Genomic DNA, 14658 nt, shown 5'->3' on the forward strand with positions numbered 1-14658 from the left:
GCAGAGAGGAACGTGGATTTAATGAAAAGAAAAAAAGCTCTAAATGTTTTGTAGATTCCACCAACGAGGCTGAAATATTAGCTTTTCAATCAGCTGTAAGCTATTTCCGCCATCATTTGTACAAATCAAGCTGAGACCTTTTCGCTCGTTTAACAAGAGAATGTGACCGTGATGGATGCTTTTCAGCTCGTCATTTAAAACCGCATTCATCTGAGCAATAGAGGTAGATGTAGTCACACTCAAGGCCAGTGACACATCTTCTATGCATCAGCATCCAATGACATGTACAGTATATATAATATGCCACCTTTGAACAGACTCGGGCTCAAATCATACCTTCGCCTTCTCTATGGTAATTAGAATCTGTACATTGAAGATGGAAACTAGTACATTTTCCACCTTTCTTTTTCCCTTCTTAGTTGCAGTTTAAAAAATAAAAGCTTTGATATATACCTTATAATGTTTTAATTTATAAAATATTAGCCTAAATGCCAATGTTTTACATGAATGTGCAAACCAAATAAGATAAGAAAAACACAGAGGAGACTCATGTAAATCAGATAATGGGCTTAACAATTGCAGAAAGACGAGTTGAAATCTTATTTCATATGAAATAAATATGCTATCATTTTAATTAAAACTGTATATTTACATATTTTAATTGTCATTTTGTGTTTCTCTTAGTGAATTTTAATATTAAAAATAAGAATCTAAAATATTACTTATATGGTATGTAATAAGTGTGGTTTATATTACATTTAATTTGACATTTTTCAATTTTCATGGGGGTCTTTTGTCCCCTTTTCTGTTGATAGGATCAAGTTGTGGTCGGTAAGCTACATGCTATTGTGTCAGGCATTTCGTGAGTCAATAAGACATTAACGTTAGATGGATCTCCCACCCCACACAGAGAGAGACCTACTGTTGTGTATAAATATATACAGATAGATGGATGGATGGACGGACAGACATATTTTGTTTTGTAAATCAAAAGTAAAAAATAATTAATCTACACAAATGTGTGTTCATCATTATTGTTAAAGAAGTGACTTCCATTTAAAAAAATAAATGGTAGCAAATCTTGCTGAAATGTGGAGAGTTTGGAGGCTCATTGTGAAACGTTCAATAGCTGTAATTATGATGAACAGGATAAGATGAGACGGACTCACACAACTTGACAAAAGAACTCACAAATCCTCGATGAATTAACATTTTCAGTCGTCGGAAAACTTGCTAACTGCACAAACTATTGTCCAGCAGCTTCACACGAAGAGGATCCAGCAGAGGTTTGAATTATAATTCTGACTGCTTTGTGTTTTCAATTCCATATTCTGTTTATTTAAGGTGTTTGTGTGTCCACATCCTTGAGACCTGGAATTGGATTCAGCTGCTCAGTGATGCAATATTGGACATATGGGCCTGACTTATGAAACTCTTGCAGCATCATTCTGATGTGATTTACAGTCGGTAACAGAGCAGGTCCAGGTCTCACAGAAAGTCTCTTGGATAATGGTGTCAGAGGTGGGATGCTAATAGGAGGACATTGGAATATAAGGCAGTGTTTAACTTGGTGATCTCACTAAATCAGTGGTTTGAGATGTATTTGTTACCAGCACACACAAACATCTGTGTCCATGCCGTATAAAACTCCAGAGTGTTTGACAAGATTTATTCAAAATAAGTATATAAACTACCATATAGCAGCCTGGCCCCAAGAAAATTAAATAACATCCTATAAACCATATGTATAACATAGTAAGTAGGGTACATCAGCAGCTCCTTTTGCTATTTGTAAGTGATTAGAAAGGAGGGTATAAGACCTTCAAGAAATTGAAATGCGTTTTCAATAAACATTTAATTAATGCATATTGTATTAGTAAGTCCCATAACCACTTCATTTATTTTCATGTTGTAATTTTTATTTGTACCCTTACTAAAACAAATCTACGTTACTGACTTACCCATGTTAGTAAACTATATTTTTTCTTATTTCTATACACATTTTTGGTCTGTATTTATTTCCACTAAACTATATTCATAAGTATATTTATATCCACATAAGTAAGTAGTTTAAGGGTTTTTGTAAAGTGCCTTTCTAGACTAGGGTCACAAGGTGCTTTAACAATCAAAAACAATTCACAGTTAAAATATATGCCTGAACATGAATAGCTCTGAAAGTAAGAACCAGAATTTTAAATTTTATCCTGAAATCAACTGGAAGCCAGTGAAGAGTTTTAAGGATCGGCAAAATGTGAGTTCTTCTACTAGAGCGCGTCAGAATTCTCGCTGCAGAGTTTTGTATGAACTGCAGGCGAGACAGATCCTTCTTGTTAAGACATGAAATCAAACTGTTTCAACAGTCCAGGCGAGAAAACACAAACGCATGGATTACAAGCTCCAGATCGTGTTGTGACATAATTTTTCTAGTTGTAAGTCGATGAATCATCACGAAAGCTATAAAATATTTTATGAAGGTAATATTTTATCCTAGTTATGCTTTAAGCTTGCTGACTAGCTAAAACAATAGTAAGTAGTAATAAAAAGTAATAACTGAACATTTTGTTGCTGCATAATCAGCCCAATGCTCAACTGAACCAGTTTAAAAGTAAGTTCTATCTTTCATGCATATAGCATTTGGTGTTACTTATTTAGACTTTGTGTTTTTCTGCCACACATGAAAGGCAGAGCCGTGAGAATAATTTTCAAAATAAACAGGTTTGTGGTGCAAAAAAAGTGTTGATACAGGAATAATTGAATGCACTGTCTCCGTAAATAACTAGGAGAAATACTGTAAAAATGAAAAGGTGTGTAACATACATAATAATATAAAGGCATCAATGAAAAAGGGTTTTTTAGCATTATGACAGAAGTCTAGATTAAATTGGATTCTTAAGCACATGTTTAACTTTCTGGTTCTCGAAGAGGGACACTTCTCATTTTTATACCGCTGCTTGGAGAAATACTTAACAGGGTAATCATTGCTAAGTACTGTTCACTGTCTGGTCCTTCTTCTCTTGACAATGAGACTCAATTTGAGTCAATGATTCGTGTCTAACCGAGCAAATGAATCATACTGTTGTCCGTGATTAAACAGAAGCGCGGCGTCAGCATGTTCCGTCTCTTCACCTCGTGTTTTCCAAGGTGTGTGAATCCCGATGTAAGCTCATTAATCTGAGTTAATTGAATCAATGGTGCTCCCCCTCTCTCATCTCCAGAGTGCAAGGTAATAGTTTGGATGTTAACCCCTGGGTGATGTGTTCATTTTGTCTTGGAGGTGGTGTAGTGGAACGTGTTTGGCACCGTCAGCAAGGCTTCAGATGAAAGGGAGCTCATTTCTGTGTTTAATTGATGAAGCCGTGGATCAAACCAATTTCCACCGACGAGCCGAGTAGCGGCGGGCGTTCGCCAAAAGGAGGTCAGGCCTCGCATCGCTCCGTAACAAATGCACGCCAACCTGGACTGTGACAGACATACTGTGTTTATATTAGCTCTCCTCACGCCAGATGTGTCCTCGCATCATGTTCCCTTGTAACGCCACAGCTGACCCGCCGCAGGCACCCATGGAAGGAGGGCGAAAAAAAAAAAAAATGATGACTCACAGTCATCACTTTAGGCTTCACAATAAAGTATATGGGATAGATTTATAAGGCGTGAAATTGAAAATGATTTGTAGTGCAATATAAAGAATAGTCATTTACAACCATGGTAACAGATGGACTCTCATTCTGGCCCAATTCATGTGAAAAGGCAAATCAAAATAGTTGAACCACATCTCGTGAATGTACCGTGAGAACCTCAGGGACATCACGATATGTAGATCATTGCATTTTAGCTACTTCTTATGCTTAAAAGATAACACTTTTTTGGTTAAAATGGAATTTCATTTTAAATGTAATGCCAGCAAGGTATTTTTAAGTTATTATATATACACGTTATTATGGGGTGTTGACAAAAGGCAACATGATACAGTCAAAGAAGGACGGGCAAAAAATAAATGGAAGCACCAGCGAGTGTAGACCTCTCCCAAGCAGCTTGTTTTCAACAAAATTGTAATTTCCACCTATTATTATTGCCCTACATATTTATGCATTTGAAATGACACTATTAATAGTGAAATTCTAGTAAGCAGATTTTGACAGCAGGTGGCAGTATTGTTCTAGAACTCACATGCACAACACACACTTAATGACAAAAATAGTTGAGTATTCATTGCAACACCACACAGTTATTGTTTTCCTTCCTGAAAATGAAATGATGTTTTTGAGGGTTATTTTCTACTTGGTAAACAAACACAGACATGCACTCAGCCTTTATGGCGGTGATATACAGTGAATAAAATAACAGCTTGTTTAACACAGATTTCTAAAGATGGCTCATTTGATCCAAAAATTGAAATAACTTGCAAAAAAAACTCCAAAAATATTTACATTTGAGTACCGTTTTTTCCGCACTATTAGGCGCACCGGATTATAAAGTGCACCTGTAAATCGCACAAATTTTGAACGAGCAGCAGTGAAGTTGAGCGCATGTATGACAACTAGAGCGTGTGTGTATGACATGTTGATCGCGTGTGTATGACTGGTTGAGCACGCAGCAGAGTGATTTTGAGTGTACAACAACCAGACACACTCGCTCAAACAGGTTGCAGTAGTATCACTCCATAGCCGTCCGCCATGATGTGACGTGCATCGTGAATCCCACCCCATGATGACGCAATGACGAAATCTCGACCCGGCATGTTGGCTCAGTCAGCGCAGAGTCATGAAAGATTTTGGAAACAAGTCACCCACCAGGTTATGTTAGTATATAAAGCGCTCCAGATTATAAGGCGCACTGTCTTTTTTTTGAGAAAATTAAACGCTTTCAAGTGCGCCTTATAGTGCGAAAAAGTTAGTAACTAGTTTAGTATGTGAAACAAACATAAAAATACACTTTTATTTCTTTGCTAATTATTTTCATCATTTACATCAAAGAAAAATACTTCAAAAATCATCAAGCTTTAAAAGTGCAATTCATTTTGTTTTGACGAAGGAATTCAAATCTTTATTGAAATGTTTCACTCGATCTGCGATATAACATGTGCCCGCATAGACTTCCGTTGTCTGCTAGTATCTGCAGTTTCCTTTTGGGGTTTAATTAGAGTAAAAATAAAAAAAATATTAAGAAGCAAAACTGATGAAACCTCTGATTTAATTTACACTTTCAAATGGAAACCAGTGCGTGTCCTTTGGGCAACGCTTACTCGTCTCTCACTTCGGGCAACTGGGGCTTCATTTGTTATTTGTGATTACCCTTCAACATTTCATAATTAAAGAAATGCGTAATAGCACGTTCCAGAGAGAGATGGAGACGGCTAATTGGGTTTTGTGGGGTTTGAATCCCGAATAAGTTACCAGTGAGCCCCACAGTAACACGATAACCTGATAAAAATGGAAACGGAAGAATTAATCTTCAAATGTGAGAATGCAAGATTACTTGCTGAAAATAAGGTTTGTAGAAGGAGGCTGATGCTCTGAAGAACCCCCATTGTTATGTAGGTCAAGATTTCAACATTCATTTTTCGACGTCAGAAGACGTCTTCGCCATAGACGTTGTCAAGAGGGAATCTTTGGAAGGTAACCTCAAGAAGACTCGCGAGGCCCCATTTGCCTTGTGAAACTTTGGGTTCTTGTATTATCGTATGAGTGAATCTCTCATTAAGCAACCATTTCTGGTTCCATCTGTTAGGTCAGTCTGACCCGCCAAGTCAAGACTAACAGAAAAACATCATCTGGACCCCCAAGAGAGAGGAGAGCGAGCTGATATGTCAAGACGTTCAGAGCCAACATCTCCAATCTTGGCGTCTTTCAGTGTGTTAGCAAGAATTTGAAAGTGAGCCGCGACCTGATTGGGATTCCCTGTGCATGTGTGCATGTGTTGGTAACTGTTAATTTGTTGTGAAATAGAAAGTATATGTTGAAATGTCATCATATGTCATATAATATATATATTTTTTATCGTGGCACACTTCTCTGTTCCCATGGGGGAATTTTTTCTGAACAGAACAATCACTATGTGATCATTACAGGGATAAAAAAAAGTTAAACTCAAGGCTCAGGGGCTAAATCTGGTTTGCAATATACCATGTTAGTGTGTTCAAAGTAAGTTTTGGTTTCAAGGAAAGTTTTGCGCGAAACAAACGCCCCATAAAACTTTCACTCTAAAGAAAAAAGCTTTTCCTTTTTTACACAACAAAATAAGTTGATTATAGATGAGTGAGTTGTAGCACAAGCTAATGCTTATGTTGAATTAAATCCAGTTTTGAGAAAGTTCAGTTTCTATGTGAACTAGTATAAAGTTAAATTCACCAATTTTGAAATCAATTAGTTCAGCGCATCGTTCAAGATTTAAAATATTTCAAAAGTTCACCACTTTTGTGCATATACAGTATATGTTACTATTTTTCGAAATCGTGTATATATATATACAACCAAAGTCAGCAATTACTGTATCTGTTTGTCATTAAAAATACACGTTAGATTTCATGGTCATATGAGAAATAACAAAAGTACAGAGAAATACAATGACACAGGGATTTTTATGTTGTGGAAAAACCTCAATAAGATAAAATAATAGAATGCGATAAAATAAGTGACTCTTACATTAAAGTTGGCGTATAAAAATGAAATAACTGAATCTTAAAGAACCAGGGGCCTCATGTACTAAGAGGTAGTACAAACAAAAAAAACACGCAGACATACTTTTCCATGTCAAAGTTCAAATCCATCAATAAGGAAAATAGTGTTAAAAAGGTCGGACTTCCCGACACGTTTGTAGGTTGCGTACGTCCTTATTCACTGCTAAGATGTAGGTCAGCCTCACTTGTGACGTTGAGATGTTCACATTAATGATAAAAATTGATCAAAAATTAACACACATACACAAGTGTTTGTAGTTACACAAGTGGATATTAAATTATTCACAAATGTATGTGTTAAATATGTTAGGAAATATGTCAAGACATTGATCGTTTTATACTGAATATTTGAATCCACTATTTCACACAATTCAGAAAACATGTAAAGGAATTATGAGCTTGTTTTTATAATATAATGAACAAAATGGCTGCAACTCTTCTACGAGAGTCACAGACGTTCTCGTGAAACAACATCGCTTCAGTTTGATCAGAGTGAAGCTGCAGAATGATAGCGGTTAAGCCAGTTTACCTCACGTGATCGGACAGATCTCCTGAAAAACACACTTGTATAAATGCACAATCACATGATTTGTTCATTTATAATTTGTGAATAAAGAACTTTTATTTAAAAAATACAACAAGAAATGAGGGTTGCGGAGGTGCATCACACATTCACATGAAGCTCAGACGATCAGATCATCATCATCATCACTACTCAGCGCTTTAAGCTACTGATTTAAAGTTTTATTCTTGTTAAACTCCATTTAATGATGTTTCAAATAAGCCCCTGATCGTCTCTGTTAATAAAGTAATCGGGCTAATAACTTTGTGTGTAAAATATAAACATTTACACCAGAGCTCGTCTGCACTAATTAAAATTTAAGTACGTGATCTATGTCAAAAATGTTTAAATGAACGAATATAAACTATAAATCCAGTTTAAATTCATGTGTTCATTAGTTTTTTCTGATGGTGGAGAGAAAAATCACAGACTCTGGTTTCTTTAAATATGATTTAAACTAGTAAACGAGGGCATGGAAAGGGAGGAACAAGGCTGCGATTTATTCTACATTGTTAGGGATGAACAAAGAAGAAGTGCTTGTATTCGTGTGCACTTCATACATGTTGATATTGTTGTACGTGCACCATTTTCTGGATTTGAGGAGAAGATCCAAGAACTTCTTTGTACATGAGGCTAGTGATGGTCTGATGAAGCTTCATGAAGCAGTGTCATTATTTTTAGAGTCCACTAGATGGCGGTCTCCACTATTTTCTTTTTTGTTTGAACAACTGTTCTAATGAAACATCACACTGATGGCGCCACCTACTGACTTCTCAACAGCACTGCTTTATGAAGCTTCATCGGTGCCGTGTCTCAAATCACATACTACTCTTAGTATGCTAGAAGTTAGTATGCATCAGTTTAGTGTACGTACTAACTAGTACGCAAATTCTCCACAGATAGTATGTCTCAAATCAAACTCTGCTGCTACACACTAACCGGAGATCACATGACAGCTTCTTCTTCTACTTATATTTAACGATGTTTCAACCAGCTGTTTGAACGCTAGCGACACCTGCTGGCAGCAGGTTTTGCAACTTCGGAAAAAGAAATAAAGAAAAAATATGAGAATCTAAACAATCGTGAGATATTTAAGCTGGTGTCAGCACTGAAGACGTGTTTATCCTCCTACTGCTGAGGAAAATACACCTGTAAGTATATGCATATATATATGCATTTATATATGACGTAACTTCCCGTTAAAACGTCACTAAGATGGCGGCTGTTTAGTGTGGTTAGTGTCCATCAAACCATGCTCAGTTTTGTGGGCGTGTTAGTACGCCAATTTAGTGTGCATGGCGCACTAAATTTCGCATACTAAGAATTGAGACGCACTAAAAATACTAACTTTTAGTATGCTAGTATGCGATTTGAGACACAGCACAGGTTTACATCTGGGAAGCGTTTCCGTCTATTCAGTCCACAGTGGCAGTGATGCGTTCGCGGTCCTGACGTGCGGATTTTCTTTCAAGAGAGTGTGACGTTCATGGTCACCAGAATAAACGCGTTCAAGGAAGCGTTCTTCGGGCAAAACACCCAAAGTTCAGTTGCCTTGATCTGTCTCCCAGTGACCTCTACATCCAGCCTACAGTACAGAGCACGAGCTGTGACCCCTCGAGGTGTTTGCTTCTCTTCATGAGCCAGGGTCCATCTGACACTCGCCGACGATCGTCCTTGTTGACCCAGAGAGAGAAAAAATAACGGCACCAAACAGTGAGTCTCGGGGTCCCTTTTGGGTTTTTTTTTGTGGTTACGTAACCAAAGAGTGATCTAGTTTAGTCGGGAACAAACACGTTAGCAGAAACGTTGTATCCCTTCAGGACTCCTCTCGTTCAGTCGCAGGATCGCTGCCGTTAATTAGTGCATATGTCATCGGGGCCGGCGACAGCCAAAAGGTCCGGGGAGATGGAACAGGCCTGAGTGAGAGTCATTACACTCCATCATCTCAGCCTCCCTCACTGCTGCCACCCTGCTCCGCTCTCCTTTCTTTACCCTTGCCATGCATCATTTCCTGCTAAAAGGCAACAACAGTCGGCTTTTCTTTTCTTTTGTGAGTCAATGCCATCTGTGTCTGCGGAGATACTGGAGTCCTCTCCAGCCCCGTGCATCATCCCGGATCACAGCATCTACAGCACGTACAGCAAACAATGGCTCTTAATTAGTGCTGCCTTTATAATGGAGAGCGAGAGAGGGAGAGAGAAAAGAGAGAGAGTTGGTTGCATTTTGAACCCGCTCTTAAAACACTGGCTGTTATTCTGCTTGTCAGTTTCGCTGGTTCCGTATGTGAATCATCGTTAGACATGTCTTCCCCGACAGATGTGTGGAGTTACGTCGTGTGTGAAATGGATTAAGCTGAAGGCGAGTTAATGAACTTCATCCCAGCGTGTCCCACCTACAGCTTCACACCGTCAGTATCATCAGAGAACTGCTTATGATGGACCTAAGCGAGCTTTGGCCCCCGGGGGCCACGTGTGCGATCCTTTGAGTGTATTCATGCAGACCATCATGAGTAGAAATGTAAAGACTGTTTTATTTTGTGCTTCTAATGGTTTTCTTTTACTGCCCTCTATGTTTGCATCTCACTCATCCTCCTTTTTTTTTTGAGTCTTTCTTATTCACTAAAAAAATTTGAAGGAAATTAAATAAAAGATTAAGAATTAATTATAATTTGTTCTATTTTGTCCATATATCTCTATGATTTCTTATTATATAAATATATATTTAAAAAAATATTAAATTAACATTTTGTGGTTTAAAGTCGCAACTTGACCTCATTTTGCTACTTTACCCTTAAGTATTTTTCAAGTTTTTAGTTGTTTTTCTTGGTTGGTGGTTCCTTACAAGAGTTTAACCCAAGCAAAAAAAAAGAGGGGAAGAAATGTTTCCCAAAAAACTACAACAAATTCTTAATTGTGTTTATTTTTCCTTTTTTTTTTGTAAATCCATTTTGTTGTACTTAAATGGATTTCACCCTAGTTTTGGCACGGAGACAGAAAATTCAACTATTTTTAAATGTGTGTATATATATCTATCTATCTTATCTATCCTATCTATCCTATCTATCTTATCTATCTATCTTATCTTTATATATATATAAAGATAGATATGTGTATATTTATTTATTTCAAGGAGTTTCAATTTTGGTTAGTGATAAGTCAGATGTCGATAAGAAATTAAGAAAATCAATATTTCATATTTGATTTATATATATATAAAAATGTATGTATATATATATATATATATATATATATATAAATGTATATATATATATAAATGTATGTATGATTTCTTTCTTTCTAGTTTACAAGCAAGTTTAATTCAGAATAGAACTAATTGGAGGATATGCATCTCTTCTGCACATCTATTTCTCACCTTTCTTTTCACTGTTTTGTTTTTGTGAGACTTCAACAGTCGACTAATGAAGAAGAAAAGGCTGTTGTTTATATGAAAAAAAAAAGAAAATCATTTGAATTCGTTCTACTCTTTCACCTGCTCTTCGAGTCATCATGCTCTCCACCAGTTCAATCAGCCTTTCGTCGAATCTATAATTTCACCAGACTGAAGACGAAGCCCTAACCTTTGATGAGAGTGTGTGAAGACAAGAGCGGGGCAGAGAAAATGTCATCCCCGGGGGAGTTTGACATTGATGACTACATCACGCCGCAGGCCCCTACATGTAAACAAAAACTGAAAAAGTGATAAATCAAATGTGTTAATATGCAAAAGTGGCTCAGCTGCTGATATCTCATCCTGAAGGGAAGACGACCTTATTCGTCCTTTCAATCTCTGTCGTGCTTCAAGTCTGCGAGCGAGAAAACTCGCCTCCAGCCATCAAAGTCATGCATTTTTAAAGGAGTTGCATCTACAAGCTACACTTAACAACAAGTTTAAGCCTAAACAAACTGAACTTGAAAACATTTGCATGTTGCTTAATCTGACTTCAACTGCTGGAACCAAGTCGGTAAATTAATATTAAAGATTCTTGACTTGTCATTCATTGTCTCACATTGAATAAAAAAAAAAACGAGAGTTGGAGACATGAAGTACTGCAACTGTTGCCAAAGGCTCTTTATGCAACTCTCAAGTTGTTTTTCAAGACAAACTTTACAGGTGTGATGAAGGAGGGAGATGAAGTTTATGTAGGTCGACAGAAAAGGCAGGAAAAAAGACTCAAAATATAGTTAAAAATATACATACTTTTATTTTCAAATGTACTTAATGTTAATTTAAAAAATGAAAACATTACACAGTTTTTAAAAATATTTAATTTCAATTACCATAAAAACTGCTGAGATAGGAAATACTGATATATATATTTTTTTCTCATTTTTTTCTAATGCAGACATAAAATCAACCCAGTTAAAAAAAACAAAATTTAAAAAAGGAATTCAGCCATTTTGAAAAACAGACTCCATAGAAGAGAAGAAAGAGAAATCAGGCTCTTACATGAAGAAATATATTATCGTATATTATATCATAATATAAATATATATATATATATATATATATATATATATATATATACGTGGGTCTATATATATATCGTAATATTTCACAAACCTAAATTATAATTAATTGTTACGCATATTAGAACCTGCTTTCAACCGGAGAGTTAAAATATAGCAACAGAGTTTGTCACATGACAACTGAGCACTTCCATCTGATCAGTTTATAGTTTTATACCGACCTCATGAATACTTGATTCATACACATTGAGGTTCATCGGTGCCTCCAGATGTGATGTCTCTTAAAAGAAAGTGCATTAGACTAGTTTAATAGAAGCGGTGTTTTGGTTTAGGTCAAACATGTCATTTTCCACACGTCTAGTTTTGGACAAACCTTTAATAAATAATGATGATCTTCTCTTAAAGCGGCAAAATGTACAATTTTTAACAAAAATACCATGTAAAAATGTACATGTGATTTGTGGGAAATGTATGATGGGGTAATTACAATATTGCAGTTACACTGTTCTGTACATTGGGGGAGCCAGAAATAGTAGCTTCAAACTTACATAGTCACTTTAATGTTTGCATTTTTGCATGTATGTCAAACTGAGCCTGAGAAACCTGGGTGTTGTATTTGACAAAGACATGTCTCTAGTTCAACACTGCAGAAAACTGACCAGAAACTGTTTCCATTAAACTGAGAAAAGTCTCTTAACTTAGGAAAATGTTGTCACAACATGATCTGGAGCTTGTAATCCATGCGTTTGTGTTTTCTCGTCTGGACTATTGCAACAGTTTGTTTTCATGTCTTAACAAGAAGGATCTGTCTCGCCTGCAGTTGATACAAAACTCTGCAGCGAGAATTCTGACCCGCTCTAGTAGAAGAACTCACATTTCTTATGTGTCTTGGAATTTTATAGTATATAGTTTTAACCGTGTATTGTTTTTGATTGTTATAGTGCTTTTTGACCCTGGTCTAGAAAGGCGCTTTAGAAATAACCTTTACTTACTTACATGTGACGATATGTAACGGGGCGTGAAAGCGAGAAAGAAAGAAGGACAGAGAATGTTGGGTTGTGAAACAGCAAGACTTTGGGGGTAACAGAACGCTAAATTAAAGATATTAAATGTAATGATTTGCATGGATTTTAAACTGACTATTATCTGTCACTGAGCTGCATTTGTGATCTCTGGAGTGTGAAATATAGAGAGAATTAGTTTGTCCGTGGTAGAACGACTTGGGAATAGAGTGAGGAAACACACGGGAGGGTTTGAATAGATTGAAAACTGAAACGGAAAACAGACATGATTTATGTTGATGTTTTCTCAACATCGCTGTATATATTTCAAACCTGCTTTAACCGCCGAGAACATTCACAATCCACTTCACATTTCCCTCTAATCATCATCATCATCTCCTGGAGTAAAACGATCCTTCCCGAACAAACATCTGTATGCCTTCTGCATCCGAGTCTCACGCACGTTTTAAATTCTGCACCAAGAACTACTTGAACGCCAGTTTAGCAGAACAAACAAGCAGTAACGGAGCCAGATGAAAATGACAAAAATGATTCTGAGCATGTCAGTCATGAAGGGTTTTTATGTGAGGAATCGTCTCTTGTGTTATGCTAAACAAACGTTAAGGAACATGAGCAGCAACATCATCTCTTATGGTAGACACTTCAAATATATTCATCAATATTCTTTCATCAAGGACTGTTAGCATCCGTGTTTCTCTTACTGGCACTTGAAATACATACTTGGACATGCATAAAAGTACTTTACATCTCTTTCAGAAGGATCTACTATAGCTGGAAATACCCACTTCGACATACATAAAAGTACTTTACATCTCTTACAGAAAGATCTTCTATAGCTGTCCTGTTCAAAAACTGTCTCATTAGAATGTGCCGATAAAAGAACACCACATTTCTTCATCCGACCCATGCATTACTTGTGTTCAGACGTGTTGCTCGTGGTTGTGCTAAACACAGCAGATTTAAGGATGGGCTGCTTCAGTTATTAATGTTGAGACCTAGTGATGGTCTGATGCTGCTTCATGAAGCTTCAACAGTGCATCACTACTGAGACCAGTATCAGGGTTGTGGTTGAGGGTCCACAAAGTAGTTACTGGAAGTAGTGCACCACAATCTCACTTAGCTAGTGATGTGTTGATAAGGCGTCATGAAACAGCTGATAAGGTATCATGATACAGTGTCTTCATTTCTGACAGGCCACTAGATGACACTCTTAGATTGAAAATCTTAGGCATTGTAAAAGTAGAGTAGTAGAGTTGAAAAATGCATGGTTAGATGTTGAATCACACGTTTGTTAATGAAAGTTTCAGAGACAAGCCAACACGTGGAGTCGTTTCAGTTTTCCATGAACGTATTGAGGCAGATAGAAACCACATGTGGGAAAGTTAGTGATCGTGTAAGAAGCTGAGAGTCTACATTTGAAGCATTTCAATACCTTTTCCTCAGAGACTGAATCAATACTTCAAGTTGTATTATTTCTCTTCGTGTATGACATAAGATAATTCAACCCCAGTTTCCAAGGCGTAGGTGATAGTGAAGTGTTACATCAAAACCAAGGAAATAATTCTGAATTCAAACCATTAAATCAATATCAGTACTTGCTGAACCCTCCTTAAATTTTTGGGATTTCCAAAAATAAGTGGGAAGATATTTCACCATTTTCTGAGTTGAATGCCTGTGACCCTGGTCTCGAAAAGCGCTATTGAAATACAAATTACTTACTTACTGTCAAGCACAACTAAATTAGAGCATTACCAGCATCAGCACAAAAAACACAGAGAAGATAGATCTCCCAGAAACATTTGCTTAAGATTTTTGATTTTTTTTAAAAATTAAAACTGCTGAATTTGGCATCACGCTATGAAACGACGTGCTATAATGGACGCTGAGCATGAAAAGATAAATTGAAATCACTTTAGTATGACATTATTTTTG

General features: G+C 36.7%; 1 protein-coding gene across 6 annotated transcripts in view; it reads left to right on the forward strand.

Moving 5' to 3' along the window:
- Positions 1-14658, forward strand: part of shank3a (SH3 and multiple ankyrin repeat domains 3a) — a 156827-nt gene that overhangs the window by 16644 nt on the left and 125525 nt on the right. The window lies entirely within an intron of this gene.

The sequence above is a fragment of the Callionymus lyra genome, chromosome 8 (assembly GCF_982586985.1).
Source record: "Callionymus lyra chromosome 8, fCalLyr1.hap1.1, whole genome shotgun sequence".
In the NCBI taxonomy this organism is placed as follows: domain Eukaryota; kingdom Metazoa; phylum Chordata; class Actinopteri; order Syngnathiformes; family Callionymidae; genus Callionymus; species Callionymus lyra.